General features: G+C 42.2%; 1 long non-coding RNA gene across 1 annotated transcript in view; it reads left to right on the plus strand.

The window, feature by feature from the left end:
* The window catches only part of LOC147663688 (uncharacterized), a 74,584-nt gene extending 68,315 nt beyond the window's left edge, over positions 1–6,269 (plus strand). The window contains exon 3 of the long non-coding RNA XR_015305256.1: positions 5,381–6,269. This is a non-coding gene — a long non-coding RNA (uncharacterized LOC147663688). The remainder of the gene's footprint in view (positions 1–5,380) is intronic.
* Positions 6,270–22,549: the final 16,280 nt, after the last annotated feature.

A 22,549-nucleotide genomic window follows, 5' to 3' on the forward strand; every position in this document is an offset into this window, starting at 1 on the left:
GAACTAGTCCTAGGAAAAATAATATTATGCAATATCTCCGAGATTCAAGTGCGCAGATTATAGTACTCCAGGAGACACATTTGATTGAGCCAGAAATACAGATATTGGTTAAGAGGAACAGATGGATTGACGCTTGTATAACGACATCACCAGCAACACACACTAGAGGTGTGGCAATTCTATTCAGAAAATCTATTAAAGCGAGACTGCTTTTGAACCTTGTAGACCCAGGAGAACGATGGGCAATAGTGTCAGCCATAATACATGGGTCCCCAATAACTATAGTGGGATACTATGGCCCTAATCAGGATGATCCATCGGCATTGAAGGACCTCTTTTCACACCTATATTCATTTACTGATACAGTTATCCTAGCGGGTGATTTTAACATAGTTCTAGGTCCCTTAGTGGATAAATCACCTTCTAACAGAGCCAAAGTTTTGTCCAAAACTAGGGCATACTTGCAGGAGAATATGAAGCAGCTAGGATATAATGACATCTGGAGAACAATGCATGGACAACAAAGAGGAATTACTTTTCGAAACTATAGGTTTCATCACCAGGCTCGAATTGATTTCATCCTGATTAGTCAATCCTTAGTTCATCTGGTTAAATCGGTATCCCATCTACCATTTCATCTTTCTGATCATGCGGCAATTCTCTTAGACTTGGAAGGGTTTCCAAAAAATCGATCAAGTAATTGGTCATTTGATCGATCACTATTGTCATCAACTAATATCATTGATACCCTTAAGGTAGAGGTCCAGTTTTTCCTGGATGAAAATATAGGATCTGCCTCTCCAGGTGTCATATGGGATACATTCAAGGCGTTCTTAAGGGGCCAGATAAATAACAAAGCTTCATATAAGAATAGAATTTACAGAGAAGCAGTGACCTCATTGGAATCAGAGCTGGCTAATCTTCAAGCAGACATTTCTAGGCACTCTGATGCCTGCGCTCCTACGGTCCAGGAGAAGCAGAATAAAGTGACCATCTTGAAAGGAGAGTTAAGCTCGATATTAAATGCTAGGGTTCTAGAGAGATGGGAAGCCAGTAAGCTGGCACATTTTGAGTATTGTGAAGGTGCCAGTAAATTGCTGGCATGGAAAACGAAGACCGAGTTAGTGCGTAACAATATTAACTCTATTATGACTGATGGAATTACATTCTCAACTGATGTTGATATTAGGAGAAAGCTCAGTGACTTCTTCAGTAATATCTATTGCGAGGGCAATAACATAGTGCCAAAGCAGGCTGAAGATTGGCTAGGGAGTCTCTCTTCCTGCTCTGACATCAGAACAAAGTAATAAACTGGAAGATCCGATCTCACAAGTGGAAGCCAGGTTAGCTGTAGCCAGTAGTAAAAAAGGTAGGGCATCAGGCCCTGATGGATTGCCATCTGAAATTTATAAAGCTTTGATTCCAACTATTATTCCCTTTTTGACTGAGCTGTTCAACAAGATCCTCCTTGAAGGGATGCCCCCTCCTAAATCGTGGGATAAGGCATCGATTACATTGATTTTAAAACCAGGAAAATCAGCATTAAATTGCGGGTCTTATAGACCAATTTCCATCCTAAATACAGATTATAAAATCTTTACTTCTGTACTTGCAAATAGGTTGGGGGCAGTAGCAACAAACTACTTGCATACAGACCAAAAGGGGTTTGTAAGGGGGCGTCAGTTGTTTGAGTTGACCTATGACCTTATAGGTGCTATCCATATGGCGATGGTGGCATCACTTCCTCTAGCTGTAATGACCTTGGATGCCACCAAGGCCTTCGATAGAGTTAATTGGGTTTACCTATTGGAGGTGTTGGAAAAATTCAATTTTGGCAAAAAGTTTAGGCGTACAGCCTCTCCCCCCTCTTATTTGATCTTTATATAGAGCCCTTTGCTCAAAAGATCCGAGACAATAGTAACATCAAGTCTTTGTGTTAGAGGGATGGGAGAGGAAGGTTGCCCTATATGCGGATGATGTTCTCATCTTTACATCAGAGTTACGATCGGCGTTTCCGGCAGTAATTACGTTGGCTAAAGAGTTTGGAGCCGTATCAGGCTATGAGGTTAATGCAGCCAAGACAGACATTATGGTCTGGAAAGACCCTGAGCCCGTGGCAGGGGCCCAGATAAGTTCAGTCCTTCGTTATCTAGGTCTGAATATGTATAAAGACAAACAAACGAGATAGTTCCAGCAAATTTCTCGCTTATTGCTAAAGAATGTCGCAGGCAAATGAAATCATGGTCTACACTTCCGCAATCTCTATTGGGCAGATCTAACTTAGTCAAAATGACGATCTTACCTAAGATTACATTTTTATTTAATACCATTCCTCTTTTTTTTAATCCTACAATGATAGCTAAGCTCCAAAGCAATATACGCTCCTTTATTTGGAACAACCGTAACCCGAGAATCGCCTGGAAGAAGATCAGGCGACGTAGAGAGAAGGGAGGTTTGGCGGCTCCTGATCTACAACTTTATGGGTGGGCCTTTCAAATGTCCCATGTTAGGATGTTGTTAAAATCCCCGATAAATCTGGCTTGTGGACACATGTTTGCTGCATTACTCAGAGGAGAAAGGGTGGCTGATCATGAATGTTTGTTTAAGTTTGGGGATCCTAAGTTTTTTAAGAAAATAAAACTAAAGGTGCTTAGAGATTCATGTAGAACATGGGCTAAACTTAGGTGTACCATTAGAATCGACTACTATTCTGGTAAGGCTCCATTATGGAACTCTCCTGGCTCCCCGAGCTGGCTTCTAGATAGTCTTGCAACACTATTACGTGAGTCAGGTTTGGTAGTCTGGGGGGATATCTTTGTTGAGGGAAGCCTATTGCCGTGGGAGGTATTAAGATCAAAAGTGGGGTTTCGGTACTCCAGGTTCAAATACCTACAAATGCAAAGCTGGGCACATGCATGGTCCTCTGTTAAAGGCAGATTTCAGCTGGGAGGGGACAGCACATTGGTGTCTCTCCTAACAGATAGGCTCCCATTCAAGAAAGAAGTTTTATTCTGGTATAATCTTTTACTGGATGAAGCAGAGGGTGAGTTCCTACTACCAGATCAGTTGTGGTCTACACATATAACCGATGTCAGTGTAGAGAATACGTGGTACTAATCTCTTAAGATCATGTGGAACATTGTAAAACCATCTTGGTTACGCCGAAACCACTTGTTTACATTACATAGGGCCTACTATTCGCCTCAACGTTTGTCGAAGTTCATGGACAATTCGCCGGTTTTATGCCCTAAACGTGGTTTGGCAGAGGCCTCGGATTTACATACGTTCTTGGACTGCCCACTTCTAACACCGTTTTGGAAATCTGTTTCTATTTCAATATCCACCTCCTTGGGATACCAACTAACTTTATGTCCTGCTGCTCTTGTTATCTTTGGTATCTCTCCAGAGTTTCATGGGCCAGCACAAAATCTACTTTTCTTTTGTATATTGTTGGCAAGGAGGGAAATATGTAAGAAATGGAAAGAACCCTTACCTCCCACCTTGCTCGATTGGCGAATGTCAGTGCTACAAACATCAAAGCTGGACCTTTTAAGATCAGGAAACCAAAGCAAGAGAAAATTCTGGAGACTACTAAACTGGTAACGGGTTTTGGTTTGATCTTGGGTTTTTTTTTTTTTTTTTTCCCCCCAAGGTCCAATGATTACGCTGCTTGACATCCTCTCTTTCTATTTGACTATACCCAATATATTTGAAAGCGATATACGACTGGGTAAATGAACTCAGCATGTGTCCAAGACGGTTGCTCCAAAGTGGCTAAGTTGGATTATGACATTACTTACTGTGGGGCGATTAGGGCGGCCTTTCTCGGAGCTCCTCCCAGTTTATCTGAGACAGTAAGGTCATTTCCACATGCTACTAGTTGATCACCAAGGGCGAAAAATGAGGACAAAAAAAAAAAAATGTATCGCCCTTTCTTGATAATATGGACCTCAGCACTATATTATCGCTGCTTTTATCCGCAGGAAACTACCGCTAAAGCGACAATAATAGGCTTGATAATATGCCCTTGTGAATTCCCATAGAAGGACAGGTTAACACCAGAACCCGGGCTTCTATGGGAATTCACAAGGGCATAGTATCAAGCCCATTATCGCCGCTTAAGCAGCAGTTTCCTGTTGATAAAAGCGGTGATAATGTATCGCCCTTTCTTGATAATATGACCCCGAGTTCGCGCTAAATACATCTGCAAAAATAGATAGGGCATGACAGGGTCAAGCAAGCCGCTCTTGGGGATTTGCTTTACCATACAAAGTTTGGCATTTTTTGTCAATTTAGCATCAGGGTTGTTTTACTAATTGGGAGCGGAGGTTTTTGTAGTGCATGGAGTGAGCGTGGCCTGAAATTAATTGTATATTCAGTCAGTCTGCCCAACCAAGAGATTTCAAGTTTAGCCCACTGATATAAATCCTTACACAGGGCAGGGATTAATGGTGGGGTACAATGTTTGAGTATGGAATGGGAGATTGACCCCTATGTACCTAATGGTTTTCTCGGTCCATGTGAGCCAATCTTGGTGGGATTACTCTCGTAACTGGTTGGGTACATCCGACACTCCTAAGCTTTTTGATTTGGAATAATTAGTTTTAAAGCCAGACATGCGCAAAGTGGCACACTTCGTCTTGTAATGCAGTGATCACCCATTCTGGATTGGTCACAAAGCAAAGGACATCATCTGCAAATAAGGTACGTTTATGTTCCTCATTTCCTACCTTCATTCCTGGGATTTTAGTGTTTTTCTGGATATTGGCTACTTGGGGGTTCCATGGCTAATGTGAGTAGTAGAGGGGATGGGGCACCCCTGTCTTGCTCCTCTAGACAAAGGAATCTCTGGTATGTAATCCACATTAATCTTAAATTTGGGGATTCTTTTTTTCGGTAGTTCACCAAAACATTTTTAATTCTGGGGCCAATATGGATTCTGTCGAGCAGCTTCGATGCGCTCGGCCAATCCACCCTATCAAAGTCCTACCCTGCAGCTAGTAAGAGGGACATCCGCTGATTCTGTCTCTCAGTAACATATCAGAAAATCGCACTTCATCACATGATAGAAAGTTTGTTTCAAAGGCAGCACCACTATTTCGGTGTAGACATGTGAAAATGCACTCTGCACATTGTTAATGATGCACAAAAATGCAAACCAATAAGCATCTGCATTACTCTTGATAGCCTTTCTAAATTTTAACAGTCAACAATTAACAAAGTCTTTAATCAGGGTTTGTAAATCTGCTATTAAGAGGACAACATTCTATAAGCTGTGACTGCCCCACAGTGTTCTCTCATGGCTCATATCCTTGTTACTCTGTATATATGTTTCTGCTCATCTTTTCTCCCAGTCATAACTTTCATTTTATCTTTAAAGATTCAAGCCTCATCAAGAAAGCATGAAACAGCCCCAGAGACTGCAAATGAAGCGTGGTGCCTAAGAAATCATTGATGCGCGAATAAATAGATGAAGTGCTACCAGGGAGATGAAGAGAACCCGGGTGCTGGACGCGTGCCCCATAATCTGTGTTCTTGAGTGCATGTTTTTATAACGTGTATGCAAAGACGTTGTGATTATTTGAGCTCATTATGTAATGCTTTTGATTTTCCAAACTATAACTCTTTTCCATACAAAAAAAGCAATGCTCAATAGATAACAAACTTGCCATTTTTCCATACCTGCATTCTGTTCTCTACAAAAGAGGTGTTAGTCCAACTAAACAGCACTTCTCTGTTTACGCTGTCAGGAAAGTGCTTGCATCTTTTAAAGGGGTATCCTGTTAAGAGAGAGTTCTATTTACCCAGATCTGCATCACTAACAGTCACCAACAGCAAGAAAAGTTGGACCATTTGAGGAGGTACGAAAGAATGGTGGACATATTACAATACATACTATGACATCATTCACTAGGTGTTCATTCAAAAGTGGACATTGAAGTTTTCACCTGGCTCCCTTTCTTAACACCGCTTTAAAAATTGCACTTAAGGAACAAGTGCAGAGTGATGTGGATTTCTCTGTCCATAAATTAACACAGCCATGGACCCATTCGCCTTCATTAACAAGTGATCTGCTGCCTCCATTTGCTGCCTTTCATACTTCTCTCAGTGCCCTGTAAAAGCGGAAAAAGGCTACAAATCAAAAGAAATTGACAGTGAGCCACGTTTTCCAAATGAAACTTCTATCATTTCTGTACACAGGTGTTCTACTCCAGATTAGTATTTGTTTATTGTTTATTGTTATTAGTTAATAAAAACCTTCACAATACAAAATGAAATACATGTTAAAAAATAATAATCAATTTTCCTTAAAACATTGAAAAGTATTGGTGCAACACAAAATAACATCATGGATTTGTTAAAATAGAACATTATAAAAATACATTCAATTAATAATTGCTGGAACACTTCACCAGATTATTCATATCAATGTCATATAGTCTTGCGACTGAACAGATGTTGAGTACTACTTACAATCCTGCTTTACTGCTTTATCATGAGATTGTAATGCAAACCAAATGCACAAAGTCCTCATCTGAGGCATCACATATTCTGCACATTTTGGATCCTTTATATCGCCAAAGTGGTTTGTCTGACAAAGAAGGTAGATCTCCTAGGCGCATGGCGAATAGTTTTTTCTTAAGATGAACTGGATAGGTTAGCTGAAGGTAAGTTGCCGGTTGCAATGTGACATACGTTTGAAATGTCATCCATGCATGGACTCGTCGTGAAAATGTACTTTTATCATCAACTAACAAATTCATTTTAGCCACTTTATTCATGGCCTGACAAAATGTACAATGCGACAAGTTCAAGTCCCACAGATCCCCTGTATTGGTTAGTTGTAAAGATGAGAACAGATATTTATTATAACTTGAATTTTCATCGTTGACCAAGACTTCCCATAACGCATTTACTAGAGGGCTAGATTTATTATTTTGTATTTTGTGCATGGTTTTAATGAACTGGTACCTTCTTGCTATGTTTTGCTGTGTCAGTCCAAATTCCAAACGAAATTGGGCTGGGGAGGTCTTACAGGGCAAATTAAATACCTGTTTATATGTTGTGATTTGTAATCTATCTAACAATTTGGAATCCCTACCATGCATCACTATACTTGCATAGGTTAGAGAAGGAAGCAATTTTGCCTTAATTACAGAGAGAAGTGGTTGGTAGGAGGGACCATCTAGTTTTTTTGCAAGCAAGCTGAATGCATGTATGAAATCATTGTTCTTCCTCACCATATACTGCTGATGGGCACGAAAATTAAAAAACAAATCTAAATTGAAACCCACGTACTTATAGGTACTGACTTCTTCTTTGGTTAGATTATCCAGCTTGATCTTTAAAGAAACACAGGGATTATTCCCAATAAGCAATGGATTTTGTTTTTAGCAATGTTTATTTCTAATTTGTTAAGTTTTGTGTACGCCGCTGTTTCTTTGATCAATCTTTGAAGTAAGATTTCAGCATGACTCAGCAGCACAATGTCATCAGCGTATGCTAAGTGGGATATCATCAGTGGGTCTAACATTGGAGCATGTGCGTTAACTAGATCATGGTGGGAAGTCAAATCTGCCATAAATAGATTAAACAGATGTGGAGCTAGCACACACCCTTGCTTAAGACCCCTAGCGGTTGGTATTTTCCTTGATAATTTGGTCCCATCTCCTACCTTGATTTGAATCCACGTTTCTGTATGTAGTGATTCAATTGCTCTTAACATTTTTACATGTATACCCCAATGTCTTAATTTGGCCCATAGGAGTGGTCGATCCACCCGATCAAAAGCAGCTTTCAGATCTATATAGCAAAGTTGTAATTTTTTCTTTAGGCATTTGCTTTTTTCCGCAATTAATGCTACTGTTAACATATTGATTGAGGTACCATACCCTTTCCGGAAGCCTGTTTGATGGGGTGGAATCAGATTCTTAGCATTTGACCACTCTATTAGATATTCCAATAATATTGATGCAAAATATTTTGCTTATGTGTCAATAAGGGCTATTAATCTATAATTACATGGTTTTATTTTATCTCCACCTATAGATGGGTTTAGTATAGATCCTCCCTAACCATCTGGAATCATACCTGTATTTTCCACCTCTTTAAATAGTAGCATTATTGGATTGGCCACATATTTTGGGTCCAATTTAAATAAGGCTTGTGGTCCTAGGGCACTGTCACTTCTTCCTGATTAGTATCTTTAATTGTACACATTATTAAAGATATTTGTTGTAAAAAAGTTACAAAACACATAATTAAAATCAAACAAAATTACAGTACTACTCATCATGAATAAAAGAAATCAAAAATCTATTTATCATGAATAAAAAACTAAAAAGTTACCACCTACAAGGACAATAATGCATTTGAAATTCATTGGATTAAATTGTATGCCATTAAACATGTTATGCATTTAGGATGAGCAATGTGACTAACCACAGACACCATCAGCACTGTACACATTTATTTTGAGAAGTATATTATTTGATTAGCTAAACATTTTTTGGTAGACATGTGGTTCGAGAAGATCTGCGTAGATTGCCATCAGAAAACGGGGATGGATGCAGAGGAAGAAAACGTGACCTTTGTGAACATTCTAAAACACATTCCAGAAGACCGCCTCATCAAATTAATCATCTGCACCTGCTCCTTGCTATAAGCAATTAGAAAACGACCTTTGTGAACATTCTGAGGCACCTTCTAGAAGGCAGCCTCATCAAGTTAATTATCTGCACCTGTTTCTTGTTGCAAACAATTAAAATGAGAACTTTATGGGCCCTCTAAAGCAGTGCAATTAACACTCACGTGCAGAACAAAGACAAGCAGTTTTATATAAAGGCCATCTACACTCCTCCCTTTCACTTAGCCTCTTTGACTTTCACTTACCAGTTTCCCAGCTTCCAGGACTCTGGCTTGCCATCTTCCTTGATCCTCCGCTTCAACCTCACCGCAAAGAATGTCTTGCATTAGTCTCGCACCCAGATGGAAAACAGAACAAGAAGAAAAGGAGAGATGCATTAACAGACTTGATTTTACTGCAAGCTGAGCTCAGTTGCAAGATTGTGCTGCAAGGAAAGGTAACCAGTGTTTTTGTTCAACGTGTACACACTGTTAGCAGGGCTCTCCCAGAGAGGACTTTGTAGATACAGAATGAGGAACATCAACATCATCCATTGATTTAGCAACTCTTTCAGAATTCCACAATTGTCCTCTTTGTATTCTAACAGCACTGCCACAAATGTCCTTCACTCTAAAAGGGTTCCACTTCCTGGTTCTCCTTTTCTCACAAAACCTGGCTTTTGAATGCGTACCATATCTCATTCTGAAAATGTAATCTGCTTGACATGTTTACTAGACTCATACTCTTTTTTTCTGACTACTCTGAGACTCAGTCACCTGCTTAGGTACAGTATCATTCAAACTCAACTCCACAATACCTTTCTCAAGCCACCTAGCCAATCACTCTGGGAACATCACCAAAGTAAATGTATGCCCTGTAGCAGTTCAGACACACAGCCGTAACAGAATTGATGTGGTGTAATAGAACTACATTTGCCTGACTGATTCTAGAATAACATTCCTTTTTTGCTAACAAATGCAATAATTAAGCACCTTTTCATGTGTTTTACTAGGCCATTGCTGTGAGGGTGGTAAAGTGAGCACTTAAGATGTTGGATACCTGATTCAGCTAGGACATTTTTCCATGTCCGCTCCCATAAGCTGAACACTGTTTTAGAGATGAAAAAACACAGGAAACCCCTCCCTTGTGAACACATCTGCTAAGAATTAAACAGCTCTCAATGCTGTGGGTTCTGCAATAAGACACACTTCAGACTACTAAGTGTAATAACCCATTAGTACAAATATATAACAATGGGATGGTGACGAAGACTGAAAAGGACCAACCATGTTGAGTCCAATCTTATTCCATGTGCAAGGTGCAAAATGGGTAGGTTGTGCACCATAATGCGTATTAATCACCACACAATTCCTCACAATGAAATCAATTGTCTTATCCATTGAGCTCACCCAAAACATAGCTCTAACCCTCTCATTTGTCAAAATGGCACCTAAAAGACCTTCAAGGATATTCATAATCAAGCCTTTCCAAATACTGGTAAGAGGAATCAACCTCTCACCCCTTAAAATCACATCATTTTCAACCGTCAATTCTGCTGCCATCTTTGAAAAAGGTTGAATACTAGGGTATACATTTTTCTCATTGGGCCAACCTTCTTCGATAAACACCCTAACATTCTTCAAAAGATTGTCACTCTTACAAGAATTCTTCCAGACTTCTGAACAAGCAGAAACACACAGCAAGGAAACAACATTCATCATTCTCTCCTTCAAGCATAGGTTTCAACTATTTTAACCCCTTCCCTGTGGGGCTAATTCCCCTGCTGTGCTGGGGGTGTGGGGGGCGCGTGCAGCGCGCGGTGCTCATGACGAGCTGAGCTCGTCATGACCACGTCCGTTCCAATGGAACGTCCAGCACAGCAGGGGAATTATCCCCGTGTGGGCGCGTAACGGTCATGACGAGCTCAGCTCGTCTTGAGCATAGCGCAACCGTGCCTCATGACGAGCTCAGCTCATCATGAGCATGCAAAGGGTTAAAAGGAGACCACGGTTGGGTTGCTCTTGCCTGAGATATATTGCATTTCAAAAACATACTGTACCAATTTTGTTGTTAATCTAGCTATGCATGCAGTAGTTTATTTAATATTACTTCCTTTCAAAATATACAGTAATGGTTTAAGATCTGTTTGAAGGAAAAATCTCTTTTATCACACATAACATCAACATTTTTCAATTTCCCCAAAACAACCTAAGAGTTCCTTCTCGATCAAAGAGGACTCTAGATTCAAAACAATCAATATATTCTTCAGCCCCTTTTATTTGAGTAAGAATGGCACCCAATCAATTCAATTCATAAGTATTTATTTCGATTTAGAAATCATAAAAGACATTACAATAACTAGACATTTAACAAATTTAAAAATACCCATTAACATATAGGAAGCACATTTTCACTTTATCACATGCTACTAGAACCACATCAATTGTTGACCATCCCCAAGATGATTAAAACAATAAATTAGGTACATTTGTTGAAAGCTTTAAATCTGTTTAGAATTATATATGATCAAATTCATTTCATTGTACATATTTCTTTAAAAACATTTTTATAAGTAACAGTTAAAAAAAACTATAAATTCATCGTTTTAACAAGGTGTATGAAGTCAGGTGGCATAATCACATTACAAACTTTAAGAAACCTCAATTATCACTGTAAACTTATTTTACGTGCTCGAATGATCCACATCCAGTGGAGAAACTTGGCAACAGCTATAACCACTACCTGGGAGTTGTCGGTTCGAAGGATCCTAACGGACTCGCAGCCTGTTTCCAAACCTAGCTGCAAACAAATAGGTTTTAACCATGTAGTCCTAGGGACTTTGTATTCAGGGCAAACAAAAAGTATGTGCCCAATGCCTTCCCGTTGGGTGGGGCAGAAGGGGCAAGCAGGACTATGTCCCCCGCGCCACTTCGCACTGAAGGCATTGAGTGGTAATGTCCCAACCCTGAACTGATGATATTTCTTCCTGTCCCCCGGAATAGTAATCCAATCCCAATAACCCTCAAGAGCTGGGGAGTGTTTTAGTCCCAGGAACTCCACTGTTAAGGATTGGCCGGTACAGCGACCAAATCTTTTTAGCACAAGCATGTTCCAGTACAAGTCTCTAAAAACTTTTCTAGGGGGAAATGCATTTGCTAATGGGTCATCCCACAGAGGAGATAGGCCCATAGCAATGTAAGTTGCCCTTACCTCCCTTAACCATGATATCTTGTGTGCCCTATCTGCATCTCTAACCTCGAGAAATGCCCGAGCATACTGGGAGAGTTCTTGGGTAACCCACAATCTCCTCCAGTAGGCCGCTGGTCTGTAACGAGCCATATCTTCGAGGCGTTGAGATCCCAGGTCATAGAGGAGAGGAGTCAAGGATGTTGATACTGGGAGGCCTGTAATGCCACACAAAAATGTATTTTGCGCACCCGTCAATTGGTTTAGATTGCTAAGTCCCCACAATTCTGCACCGTAAAGGACAGCTGCTCTGACTTTAGCATCATAAATCTTTAGTACCAGGGTAATTGGCCTAGTATGTGACAAATAAAATTCTTTGGTAAGGGCTCCCGCCAATTGCGCATGTTTCGTGACCAGCTGGTTTGAATGGACTTTCCAATCTAATTTGAATGATAGGGTAATGCCCAGATAAGTAAATACTTGGGTCTGTTTATGTTGTACCCCATTCATTGCCACCTTCCCTCTGACATACTTGGATTTATGTAGGACCATGAACTTAGTCTTAGATACATTATTGACAAGTCCATGGTCTTTGCAGAAGACTTCAAAAACATCAATGGCCTTCTGGAGGCCTTGTTGAGTTTTTGAAATTAGTAAAGTGTTGTCTGCAAACATCAGCAGTGGGATAAGCTTGCCATCCAACTTTGGGGCATCGGTTGGTTGATGTTCAAAGTAGCTGATTACCCTGTTGATGTATAATGAAAAGAGGGTCGGTGCTAGTACGCACCATTTGGCGTACTCCCCTGGCTATTGGGAATTTATCAGTTACATTCCCCTGCTGGTTCCAATGGACTTGGGCGAAATTGTCCTCATGTAGTCTAATTAGAAAGGACAAAATATCCGGGGGCATGCCCTGATCTTGAAAAGCTGCCCACATTTTTGCACGTGGCACAAAGTCGAACGCTGATTTAAGATTGACGAAGGCCGCAAAGAGTGTGCCCCCCCCTAGTAGCACCACCCGCCAATAAATTAAGACAAATCTAAAAACTTGATCAACCGTACGTGTGTGACTACGGAACCCGGCCTGGAGAGGCGACAGGACTTCATTGGCCTCAATACACCCCTGGATTTGCTGCAGTACTAGCCTTGCTACCACCTTTTGTATGCAGTCTATAAGGCTAATCGGCCTGTAATTTCCTGGGTCCGAGCGGTCTCCCTTCTTGAAGATCGGGATGATCTCGGTACCCTTCCAGGACCCCGGTATGGGCGAGCCCATAGCGATGCCGTTTGCTAGCAATTGGATATAGGGAGCCCAGACCTCCTTATCATGCATAAATAAATCTGCTGGGACTGAGTATAAACCTTGGGCTCTGCCCTTTGGGATAATATTCAGTATCTTAATGACCTCTGTTCTAGTGAACGATAGTGGAGTGGTAACCTCGTTTAAGGTGAAAAGAACCTCATTCTCGTCACCAGCCACATCAATGGACGCGAACTGCGACGCATAATGGGAAACCCAAAGGTTAGGCAGAACATGATTGATTGGTTTGCCCCTTTTAATCCCCTTTCCCCATTTGACCATATCCCAGAAGGAGCACATTGATCTTTCTTTACTAGCGCTCAGCAGCTCCCTCCAATACTCCTCGTCCCAATCTCGTTTTGCATTATATTGCGTTTTTTTATACATGAGGCGAGCATTCTCAATCCTAACCATATCTTTAGATTTAACAGCATCAGAAAGGGCTCTATATGCAACCCTGCACGACTTGCCATACTATTGGTCTTCCTTCTTAACAGGCCTATTCTGCTTATTCGTCACCTTTTTTTTACAAAAAAACACCTTAGTTGGCTAAATAATTTATCATGGGTCTGGCCAACATTTGATATAACTTCCTCCACAGTGGTATTTTTCTGAAATTCCACTGTAGCCTGGACAGTCAAATCCCTCACAGCAACTATATTCTCTTCTTTCATTAGACAATTAGCCCACCTATCCGTCTGGTGTCATTAGAAAGGGCTATTTCCACACAGTCCTGAGGACCCTCAATTTGATGAATTGTAAACAGCCTAAATGATAAGATTAGTGGGTCATGATCGCTCTCTACCCGTTCCACTATCATCATATCCTCAATGTTAAGCCAGTTCTCTTTGTTAGTGAGGATATAATCGATACGGCTATGGGATGTATCATTATTAAAAGTAGAAGCGCCATGTTTGTCAGAAGCCGTTCTTCCATTTGTAGCACGTAACCCGTGTCCTACACATAAAACTTTAAGTTGGAGCGCGGCCTTTGACCATTTTTTAATAGGTGCTAATGTCAACTGAGGGATGTTCCATATATGATCTTCCAGAGTAAGATCTATATCATGACTGTCTAAAGGTTCAAAACAACAATTAAAATCCCCTGCTACTATAGTATTACCCTTTTTACAGTAGAGATCAAGGAGAACGTCTAGTTGGTCTATTACATCAGAGGATTTGCCTCCCAGCAATCCCCTGGAATAGACATTAAAAAGAAATAAATCATTACAATCGGGACATTTAACTTGAATTAACAAAATATCTGCACTTTTGATGTCCAACTGATGGATGGAGTATCTACTGTCCTGTTTTACCCATATAAGTAAGCCCCCCTTTGGTCTCCCCCGCAGGCTGGGATTAGCTGGGACATAAAAATTAAGATATCCATATCTAAATTCGGGTGCCACCAGCCAAGTTTCCTGAAGGAGAATTAAATCCCTAGTATCTAGGAAGGATAACCAATCCAAAGATGTTACCTTATTTGTCAGCCCTGCCACATTCCATGAAACCAGAGTTGATACATCGGGAAAAATAATGCTATTAGATGGTGCGGGGGGACCAACGTGTGGCGTGGAGGAGCGAATTGAGTTAGAAATTTGTAATACTGGAACACTATCATCCTGTGAAGGCAATACCAACACCTGTGAGGTATCAGGATAGGGACATTTGCTGCCAGATGCCTCAGAGCCCGAAACTTGATCAGAATTTACATTTGGAGGATGTAATGGCTCTAACGGGAGTCTCCTCTCTGCTAGTTCTATCTCCTTGTTAATTACTGTTTCAGCCCGTTTAAGAAAGGCATCCATCGTCCTAACCCCACCACCCCCTGGCCCACCCCTACGACTAGATTTACTCATGTACCTCCTTTAGAGCCCTTGCAACAGATGTAGCTTGGACCAATAGTGAATACAGTCATAGTTAATGAATGGCACACTTAGCTAAACATCGAGTCCCGTTGTCCCATGGAGGTGGGGATGCTAGGGGGATAGCCCGGCCCGGCCTCCTCTGGCCTCTGACGGCCGCAGACGGCCCGCCCTTGTCCCGAGCTTCTCCCGGCGCATCTCGCGCTCTTTCCTGCAAAGCGGGGTGTCAGCGTGATTTATAGCGCCTCCGGGCGTGGGAAATGGCATGGGTGGTTCCAGCCGCTAGTCCCCCTGCGAGTGGTAGTCCTCCACTCGGCGGCCGCGGAATTTTTAAATGCGCGGCGGCAGGAGGGCAGAGGGCCAAATACAATGTCCCTACTCCAGTTCTCTCAGCGGGATAGGAAAAAGAAATGCCCCAGTGCGTGAGCTCACACCTGCTCTCCCGGGTGTCAGCGGGATTTGTAGCGCCTCCGGGCGCGGGAAATGGCGTGGGCGGCTTCAGCCGCTAGTCCCCCTGGGAATGGTAGTCCTCCACTCGGCGGCCGCAGAATTTTTAAATGCTCGGCGGCAGGAGGGCAGAGGGCCAAATACAACGTCCCTACTCCAGTTCTCTCAGCAGGATAGGAAAAAGAAATGCCCTAGTGTGTGAGCTGACACCCTCTCCCCCGGGTGTCAGCGGGATTTGTAGCGCCTCCGGGCGCGGGAAATGGCGTGGGCGGCTCCAGCCGCTAGTCCCTCTGGGAGTGGTAGTCCTCCACTCGGCGGCCGCGGAATTTTTAAATGCGCGGCGGCAGGAGGGCAGAGGGCCAAATACAACGTCCCTACTCCAGTTCTCTCAGCGGGATAGGAAAAAGAAATGCCCCAGTGCGTGAGCTCACACCTGCTCTCCCGGGTGTCAGCGGGATTTGTAGCGCCTCCGGGCGCGGGAAATAGCGTGGGCGGCTTCAGCCGCTAGTCCCCCTGGGAATGGTAGTCCTCCACTCGGCGGCCGCAGAATTTTTAAATGCTCGGCGGCAGGAGGGCAGAGGGCCAAATACAACGTCCCTACTCCAGTTCTCTCAGCAGGATAGGAAAAAGAAATGCCCTAGTGTGTGAGCTGACACCCTCTCCCCCGGGTGTCAGCGGGATTTGTAGCGCCTCCGGGCGCGGGAAATGGCGTGGGCGGCTCCAGCCGCTAGTCCCTCTGGGAGTGGTAGTCCTCCACTCGGCGGCCACGGAATTTTTAAATGCGCGGCGGCAGGATGGCAGAGGGCCAAATACAACGTCCCTACTCCAGTTCTCTCAGCAGGATAGGAAAAAGAAATGCCCCAGTGTGTGAGCTGACACCCGCTCCCCCGGGTGTCAGCGGGATTTGTAGCGCCTCCGGGCGTAGGAAATGGAGTGGGCGGCTCCAGCCGCTAGTCCCCCTGGGAGTGGTAGTCCTCCACTCTGCGGCCGCAGAATTTTTAAATGCGCAGCAGCAGGAGGGTAGAGGGCCAAATACAACGTCCCTACTACAGTTCTCTCAGCAGGATAGGATAAAGAAATGCCCCAGTGCGTGAGCTGACCCAACCCATATTTACTTTCATCCACCTTAATAACACAAAAAAGGACTGGGTCAAAACTTTGGGTGTCTAAACATTAGTTATTTCCAATTTCACAAGCTCAAATGTATCTTGACATACATCATCTGATTATTAAAGGATGGACTTCTTTAACATTAGTGACATTTTTCCATCTTGGATGCATAGGCAGGAATGAATTTAGAATAGAACATACATAAGTTATGTTATGTTATGTTAATTGATTTTTTGAGCGCACAGCTGCCCCAGCGAAGGGGCGTCACGGCGCTATATCTGAGAAGATAACATAACTAACAAGAGCAGAACAAAGTAGGGGGATTTTAATAAGGCAGGGGGAAAAGATAAGTTTTAACAGCTTTCCTAAAGGCCAAAAGATCTTCTAAAGATCGTATGTGGGCAGGAAGCGCGCTCCAGAGCTTGGAGGCCCAAAAAAGATTTTAACTCATCCTTGCTCTTTCAGACAGGACAATCAAAAAACAGCTCTGACTAAACCAGGTCTCAGCACAATTCCCTCTTGTGATTTTACATGACATAAGAACTGTTTTTTTCCAAAATTCATACTTTTGTTTCTTAACAATAATAGCTTTTTCCAGAAAACATGCACATTTTTTTTTCCATAAACAAGCATATTGTCCTGAAGAACAACCACTCCTAGAAGCATGGATGACCTCATCGTTAACCTTCCAGAAGACAGCTAACATCAAATTAATCAATTAAAACGTGAACATTCTAAAACACATTCTAGAAAACCGCCTCATCAAATTAATCATCTGCACCTGCTCCTTGCTATAGGCAATTAGAAAACGACCTTTGTGAACATTCTGAAGCACCTTCTAGAAGGCAGCCTCATCAAGTTAATTATCTACACCTGTTTATTGTTACAAACAATTAAAATGAGACCTTTATGAGCCCTCCAAAGCAGTGCAATTAACACTCACATGCAGAACAAAGACAAGCAGTTTTATATGAAGACCATCTACACTCCTCCCTTTCACTTAGCCTCTTTGACTTTCACTTACCAGTTTCCCAGCTTCCAGGACTCTGGCATGCCGTCTCCCTTGATCCTCCGCTTCAACCTCACCGCAAAGAATGTCCTTAGATGGAAAATAGAACAAGAAGAAAAGGAGAGATGCATTAACAGACTTGATTTTACTACAAGCTGAGCTCAGTTGCAACATTGTGCTGCAAGGAAAGGTAACCGGTGTTTTTGTTCAACGTGTACATACTGTTAGCAAAGCTCTCCCAGAGAGGACTTGGATAAAGCTAAACTAATCCAAATATACTTGTGGGTTTGATGCTGAAATCATACTCTCTACAATTTTCAAAAATGTTGATAAAGGAACCTCTATGGACCATCTAAAAGAAAACAAAACAACTACAAAACTAAAGGTTGTTTGACATTTGAATAGCTTTCGGAAGGTGATTCTTGAAGAAATAGAGTTAATACTAGGCTAACACATTATTATTTGTTTAGGTGTAGGTGCCATATCTGCCAGTACCATTTACCTGACTGGTGTGAATGCCTGCTGCAATGCTGCTGTTGAGTAGACGAGCCACAGCATCTTTGACTCTATGCGCTCTCTCCATCCCAACTCCCTGAGATTTGCCACTGGAGCAGTGTCTCTTCCTGTAAAACAAGGGCAAGTCTCGTGAGGATTCAGGAACTAGCGTCGCTGCCACTTTTGAAATCGTTTGGGGCCATATGTATCAAGCAAAATTGTGATCGCAAAAGCTGAAACTCACAGAATTTCGGCGTTTGCAATCACAATTTTGCTAAATGGTATGTATGAAGGCAAATCTGCGTGCAAAAAAAGGAATCGCAAAATTTGTGAATCCTTATTTTGCGATTGCATTTAAGGAATCGCACATTTTGCGATTCCTTAAATGCAATGTAAGAAGCACCAAAAAAGTGCAATTTGGCTTCAACTTCAAGTTGGTGGTAATTTGCGATTTCTTTGAAAAATGTATTATTTTGCATTAGTGCAATGTGAAGCACATACATGCCCTTAGAGCATGTATGTGCGCCACATGTGCACCCATGCTTATTTTAGGGGTGCAACAGGGTATCCTTTTGACACCCTTACACCCTTGAAATTGCATTCTCAATTTGGGATTCTCTAATTGCTAATCGCAAATTGAGAATGTCTTCCTATTTATTCCTATGGGCCTATAGGCCCATAGAAATGAATGGGGAGGTTTTCCTTAATTGCGAATCGCAATTTGAGATTCCAATTAAGGAATATGTAGGATTCGCAAAATTTATTGCAAATCCTACATACATAGCATTTTGCGATTCTCAAATAGCGATTCGCAAAAAAACACTATTTGAGAATCGTAAAAGATGATTTTTATACATATGGCCCTTGGAATCCAGATAGATGGCTTATGACAGAAGGCTAAGCCGCACACCTAAAATTCCTTTCAGGCAGTGCCATGACCAATGAAGGCCAAATATTCATTATCTGGAGACCTCAATGACGCTAACAATCTGTCTAAATTAATGCAGTAGTTGGACCTAGATCGGAATATGTTAAAAGCAGAAAATGCAAAACTTAGGGAAGAGTTGCAAGGAGAGAAGACACATTTCACACAATGGAGGGATACTAACCCCAAGGATAGTCACCCAATTTGTCCCAGCCTGTGTTTGGAAAATCATTTCAAAGAGGGGCGTTTACAATTACTGACCAGAATCTGCATGCATCTGTCTCTACACCCAGTTTAGTGACCTTAGCAGCTCGAGCACGCTTTCATGGTGACAGTACTACATTTGCAGCCGTTATGAGTCAAGGCCAATTACATTTCCTGTGCAAACCTCAGGCGTTTCCCAATAACTCTGCTAAAGTAGCATTTGTAATCTCTGATTTTGGAAGTGTATCCGCTTATTAGACAATTTCTTGTTTCCGGTCCAGTAAAAACATGGCTTGGCAGTTCGGGCTGGACTGTTTCCATGAGGCACAGGGTCAAGACTGATTTGTATGTAGCTGTGTCTGAACTGGGGTGGCGAAGTGAACTAAAGAACAATGATGGATTCAACCCAGCTCTGTGACTGGGGGTGAGTGTCTGAAATGTTTCAGTGCTCTGTCCATCATCTCCTTGTGTTTGCTTTGTTTGCCCTAAGTTGGCAGGGTATGCCCAGACGTGGGTCCCTTGTTCACTTTGCCACTAAATTCAAGCTAGCCTGGCTGATGAGGGCTGTTAGCCCGAAACTGGTCCCAGCATTCTTGTTTCGGGTCCAGGAAGACATGGCTTGGTAGTTGGGGCTGGATTGTTCCCATGAGGCACAGGGTCAAGATTGATTTGCATATAGCTGTGTCTGAACTGGGGTTGCGAAGTGAGCTAAAGAACGATGATGGATTAAACCCAGATCTGTGATGGGGGTAAGTGTCTGAAACGTTTCAGCGCTCCGTCCATCATCTCCTTGTGTTTATCATAATATACCGGCATGACTCATATCATTCCTCCCAAAGTATATGAATTAACAAATGTCTTGTACCCTTTCTTTTGACCATATTACTTTCTGTTGGTAATAGCTAGTTTAATAGCTTTTACAAATGTTTTACCATTTATATCCAAGGTCAGGTTTCAGGCGTTATGGAAACATCCAGAAAATCCACCAGTCTAAGTATCAAGCAACTGGCGTAGATGACCTCAACATGAACCTTCCGGAAGACAGCCCTCATGAAATGAATCCCTGCACTTGTTTCCTGCTATACGCAATTAGAATGCAACCTTTGTGAACATTCTAAAACACCTTCTTAAAGACAGCCTTCATCAAATTAATTATCTGCACCTGTTCCTTGCTTTAAACAATCAGATTGTGACCTTTGTGAACATTTTAAAGCACCTTCTAGCAGGCAGCCTCATCAAGTTAATTATCTGCACCTGTTCCTAGTTACAAACATTTGGAATGTGATTTTTATGAACGTTCTAAAGCAGTGTAATTAACACTCATTTGACAAGCAGTTTTATTTAAAGACTGTCCACCCTCCTCCTCTTCGCTTAGCCTCTTTGCCTGCCACTCGCCTGTTTGCCGGCTTTCAGGACTCTGTCTTGCCACCTCCCTTGATCCTTCCACTTTGGAAGGAACAAAGGCATTAGTCTCGCACCTGGATGAAAAAAGAACATGAAGTAAAAGAGAGCTGCATTGAGAGACTTCATTTTACTACACGCTTAAGGTAACCAGTGTTGTCGTTCAACTTGTAAATACTGTTGGCAGGGCTCTATCAGAGAGGACTTGGGTGAAGCTAACTCAATCCAAATGTGCTTGAAGGTTTGATGTTGAACTCATACTCACTACAGTTTTTGAAAATTTTAATAAAGGAGCCTCTATGGACAATCTCAATGAAAACAAAAATAGAGTTAATACTAGACTAAAGCTGTATTATTTGTTTGTTTATAGGCACCATATCTGCCAGTACCTCAGACTGGTGTGAATTCCTGCTTCAGTGTTGCTGTTGAGTAGACAGGCCACTTCATATTTGAATAGAGTTCTCGCCTTATGTGCTACTGTGCCTGTTCTTTGATGTAATTATGTACGCGAGGAGCTTGTATGCTCGATGGGGTTGCAGAACGGGAGGGCTCCCTGATTATTGCAGAATAACTCTGGAGACGCCACGCCAGACCTGCCACTCACCCCCTCTGAAGACATGCGGACACTGGCCCTGTCCTCCTGCTGCTTCATGGCATAGATTACACCCCCTATGCTTTGGGAATTTTTGGGACCGACTGAACTTAACACCAAGGTCTCAACCCCCTGCCTGACCTCAAGTTGGCAGCCTCAGTCGGTCTCTCCACGATGTTCTAATGCTCCCTCACAATAGAACTGGTCAGTGTCCTGAGCTTAACCACATCCCTCACCTGTCCTTGATCCTGCTCTCCCTCCTGGACATGTAGTCTGAACCTTCTCTCAACCGTAGCGACCCAGCTATTTGTCCAATGTCCGGTGGAGCGACCTGTTAGCTGAAGAGGAAATGGGTTGTGGATTCCCCCTTGGCCGTCACCTACCCAGCCGGATTTTGAGCAGACTTTCCTTCGTCTCTCTGTCGTTTCCCCCTCCTACCCTTTCACCCCACCCCTTCCCCCTCTACGCTCCCTTCTTCTCGCCCTCTTCCCCTTTAATGTTTTTCTGTTGAGACTTAGCCATTTGACCGATGCCCGGTGGACAATCCTAATCTGTTCTTTAGTACCTGATCTTAATTCCACACGAAACAGCCTTTGGTGATACCATCTCAAGATATTCAGACCTTTAAGAGCCACTAAGATACCTTGAATTTTATGTCCTATCATTTCTAGGACATCTTCAATGAAAACTTCCATTTCTGATTTGACTTCTTTGCGGAAACCGGTCTAGAGGAAAATGTTCCCTGTCACTCCATTTTTCATGCTGGAGATGAAAGGTAATCATAGTTATTCTGGCAGCTGAATCTACCAGCAGTTGTAATGTTTTATCACAGTTTACAATATCAATAAATGGATCAATGTGCACTGGATCTCCTCCCACGATACCTTCACCTGAGACTAACAATACAATCTCTTGAAACTGAAAATTGAAACCTCTGGAGAAGGTGAGGCATAACAGCCAAAGCTGCTGACTTTGGAGCAGGGGGAACCGCTTTAGAGTCTCAGCATTGGCTCAACATCCTCTGAGTCTCTGCAAATCACCTGATTTCCCCGTGCCTCTCAAAAATGAATGTGTCCTTGTGTAATGTAACTAGTGCTCATGTAAAGAACTCCAATACCTTCAGGTCGAGTTTGTGCTATATATAAAAAAAAAACGTGAACAAGCTGCTCCTCAGATATGACTTATTCAGAATCATCTTTATCATTGTCGACCTTCATGAAGAAATTTGGAGTACTCTGACAAACTTTTGCAAAATATCCGATTTTTAAACTTTTACTACAAGCAACATTTTTGTCCTGACATTGTTTTCCATCTTTAGTATGGGGATCATTCCCACACCTAAGTCAAACATTCCATGTTTTGAAAAATTGCTTTTCAGTTTACTTGTTTT

The sequence above is a fragment of the Lissotriton vulgaris genome, unplaced genomic scaffold, assembly GCF_964263255.1.
Source record: "Lissotriton vulgaris unplaced genomic scaffold, aLisVul1.2 SCAFFOLD_3661, whole genome shotgun sequence".
Taxonomy (NCBI): domain Eukaryota; kingdom Metazoa; phylum Chordata; class Amphibia; order Caudata; family Salamandridae; genus Lissotriton; species Lissotriton vulgaris.